Genomic DNA, 4,224 nt, shown 5'->3' on the forward strand with positions numbered 1-4,224 from the left:
GGTTGAATTTAAACAATATGTACAACAAAATTTTATGGAAGAGAAAGAACATGACCTCTTGGATCAAAATCCAGGTCAAAAGCCTGATCTGCTCATAAATTTCTTTTGGGTCCATTTCTCCAGTGGAGTCTTTATTATGAGGATGATGTGGAGTCGCCAGGTGGATATATTACCTTTGAGTGCCTGATCTCTGTCCACCATCAAAGATCAGAACTAGACTTGAAGAGTGGCTGTGAAGGTTTGGTTCCTCCTAGCAGAGCTTTCCAACTTTCTTCGTGAAACTTTGTGAAATTATCTGAGGAAGTTCCCCAGTGGAGTCGCCATTATGTTATCACTCAGGTTGTCCTTTAAGCTCTGGAAAAGGATACGGCCGAGGTAACCACAAACCAACTTTGGACTGCAGGTTCTAGCCTGCCTGCAGTCAGAGAGGGCTCTCTCTTTTAGATTTAGCTTTGTTTGAAAGGATTTTAGGCTAGGTATGATGCACAGGGGTTTTATATTGTTTTTGGTGGGAAGGAAGACGTTTCAAGTAGAGAGGCAAGACATAGTCTGGTAAGTCTTCGAACCATTGGGCGTGGAGTCAAGGAGTGGGACTGCTGGTGCGTTTTCTTGGTCACAAGAGAAATAAGGAGCAAGGTAGCTGCTCATGAAACAACACTTAAAGCTTAAAAGGATGGGATGAGGGATAAGGAATGAGAGGCAACAAAGAATCTCTCATTAATCTTAAAAGGGGGAAAGTGAATGAGCTCTATCTAGGAGCAATTAAGAATTCCTAGACAACTGTCAAAGATGAATGGATTAGGGGAATATGAGCCGAAAGGAATTCATATTCATGACTGATCCAGAGGAAAACATAAAGAAACAACAGAAAATGAGCATAGAGGGCAGTTAAACCAATTCTAGACTATTCTTTCTTTCTGCTATTTAGACGGTATATCAATGAAAAAACGGAGATAGGAAAACTTATTGAGTCATGTTGTAGCACAAGAATTCCAAATTCACTTCTTCAAACCATTAGACACAGAGCAGACAATCTTTCCTCCAAGCTTTTCAGCAGTCTTTGATTATAGAAAACATGTCAGGTATGCAGTGCGAGTCTATACTGAAAGATTATCAACCAACCAACCCTTAAAGCAATACAGAGGGTGGTATATATAGGGAAGATTTATCTGGAACCATCTATTACAGCTGACCTAACAGGTTCGACAGAAAATTGATTACTTTAACCTAATCCTATCTAGAAGTAAATGGTCGAAAATATCTTTGAGCTATGCTGGGGGTAGCTGTATCAAAATGAGTTAATATCTGTCCAGGTGGCTCTGTGCTTTTCATCTGTCATAACTGTGCATTGGTCTTTGCACCATTGCTGTTCGGTGGTATTGAATGCTTCTGACTGTGATTTGAGAGCTAAGGTGGGCTTACTCCTCTTGATTTGACTTTCTGGGGGGCTCATCAATGTTCAAGTGCATCGAGCCCCTGAAAAATCTTCGGCGGATACTCTTCGGCTCTCCTCCCTCCTCTGATACTCTTTGGCAATAAATTGATGTTGTTCTGCCGTGCTGTGGGTCTTATTCATAATTTAATGGCCGCTGTTCGGCCTCTGTTTCTTTTAAAACTGTTTTCTGCTCCTTCCGGCCAGCTTTGCGAAGAAAAATGAGTCATTCGGCGCCTTTCGGGCTTGCTGGGGGCCGCAGAATAAAAAGATTCCCTGAAGATTCCCCATTTAGGCCCAAAAAATCTAGTGATGAGAGATTTGTGCTAGGCGCAAATTGCTCATCAAAAACTGCCTCAGAATTGGATTCCGGGGCTCCGAAGTGCGATTTTCGTGCCTTTGCGCCAAAAACGTGCTGATGACATCAGCATTATACGGCGGGTGACGTCAGCAGGATGACGTGGCGAGATGACGTCAGCATGACGTCATCATGTACGGATGATGACGTGGTAGGGACACATGGCAGTGACGTGGACGGTGACTGTGCAGGGTTGACATAGGTGGTGACGTCACCAGGCAGGAGGCGGTAAGTGGTATCGGGCACACCGCTTTCAGGGGAGAGCGGTTTCGGAGGGAGGGGCTCCGCCACAGCCCAGCGCTTGACGCGTGGTGGGAGTACGGCGGTAATACCGCCCATCTCCCGGACGCTAAGGTTCGGGCGGTTCGGGGATGGGGTGGCCCGCCCACCGTCGATCTGCGGGGCTGTGGATCGGACGGCTGGCGGCGGACACGAAGTGACGGTGGGTTTAGTGCGGGGTATATGAGGAGTATATTCGTTTTTAAATATTTGCGCAGGTGGGTTAAAAACATAGGGAAACGGGTTTATGTGGGTTTTACAGGCGCGGGCTTAATACTTATGCACAGAAACTTTGGGTTAGGGGCGGAATATGGGTTTTTTACAGCGTTAGGGTGAAATTTTACAAGGAGAAAGGTGAAAACATGGGTTTTTTGGGGGTTTTTAGGGTTAAGGGAGAGGTTACTAGCTGACCAGATGTCAAACTAGTTCCTTAATGACTCGGATGGGCTAAAAACAGCCCCAGATGGACTGTGATTTCTCGGACTTATAGGGAATATGGCTATATTGCCAGGGGGGGTATTTAACTAGGGGAATTTTATATACATGATTTTTAATAGGGAAATGGAAAAACTGATAGGGAGTTATATAATAAAGTTAGTAGTTAATATGGAGATGAAAAGAGGGCGCTAAGGTATGAGACCTTAGGCTTTGTTGGGGAAAAGAGGGCTCACAGATGATGAGTGAGAAGTCCTTGAGTGAAGCAAATCCTCATCAAGGTGAATGTCATGGAGACGATGAAACTGAGAGACTCAAGCAGATCTTGACCTCTAGGGGGGTGTTAGTAAGGGACTTGGGGGAAATGAGAAGAAGGGGAGGTTAGTGAATACCAGCTTTAGTACCTCCTTAGACTGCAAAAACTGCCTGATACCTGTGATAAAAAATGGAATACATCAGTGGCATTTGGACCAGGGTACTTCGATGGCATCTTCATTGGTCTGTTCTGGAAATATGGAACACTGCAGCCTGCCAAGTATGACATATTTGGCATGTGAAAATGTCAATCATGAAAAATGAATACCTGCTGCAGCAGGAGGCTAACACATACATACCTCATCTCTTCCTTTTAGGTCATATAGACTTCCTCCAACAACTTCCTTGATTGAAAGAACTTCAATCACCTTGAATTGCTTTACTTCTTATGAAATCATACCATTATTCCATGAATCTCGTACAAGGTGGAATTCTCGGTGAGACACTTTCTTCTTCCAATAGGTGAACCTTTCAATGAAGATTCCAATGGAGGATATTGGTCATCCTTAACCCACAAATGCTCCTTTTGAATGATGTGTGATGATATCTATACTAGATGACTTTCTTCTTCTCATAAGTACTACTTATGCTTCTAATGAGGTTACCAAGAGTTACATAGATTTCTATTTCAACTATCTTTCATGCTTCTCTAAGATGATGTAATGAGCTCTTGCTTTCAATTGTATGCTTTTATGATGCCATGATGCATCGTATCATGCTTCTTAGTGATTCCTACCATGATATTTATACAACAAAAAACTTGAAAATAACTAGGTGAGGAAGACTATCTCAATCATTGTAGAGATCTTTTACTTCCTCTTTTTTGGATTTCTTCTTTTCAGCGTCCTCCACTTCTTCAGTGATATGGGCTTCTTCCCTTCCTCTTTTGTTGTTGTCCTTCTTGAGCTTAGGAAAATCTCTCTTGCAGTGCCCATACTCTTGACATCCATAGCATTGAACCTTCACCGAGTTATTCTTCCTTTCCTGAGGACCAAAATGTTCAAATTTACCTTTCCTCTTTGCAACGGAAACATATGCTTGATTTTGCTTGTTTGATCCTACATCAGTCTTTGCCTTCAACCTGGTTTCTTAAATTTGGGATAGTGACTATGGATCATTGAATGGAGTAGCTTCCTTCTTCCCATAGATGGTTGATGTAAAGTTGTCCAATTCTTCCAGTATTGAATTGAGCACTATGGTAGTCATCTCTTTGTCATACATTATTTCTCTTAACTCTTGCAGTTGGTCCCTTATTTCATACACCCTCATAAAGGATGAGACTATTCCTTCTTATTTTTATATATCCATCTTGTAGAGTTCTTCCCTTAACAGGATTACAATTCTACAAGCTTGTCATGTATTCCTTTTGATGATTCTAATTTTGATACATAAGGAATGAGGGGAT

This window comes from Pinus tabuliformis, chromosome 1_1 (assembly GCF_031772625.1).
Source record: "Pinus tabuliformis cultivar Carrire ecotype Pingquan chromosome 1_1, CPIR1, whole genome shotgun sequence".
Classification (NCBI taxonomy): domain Eukaryota; kingdom Viridiplantae; phylum Streptophyta; class Pinopsida; order Pinales; family Pinaceae; genus Pinus; species Pinus tabuliformis.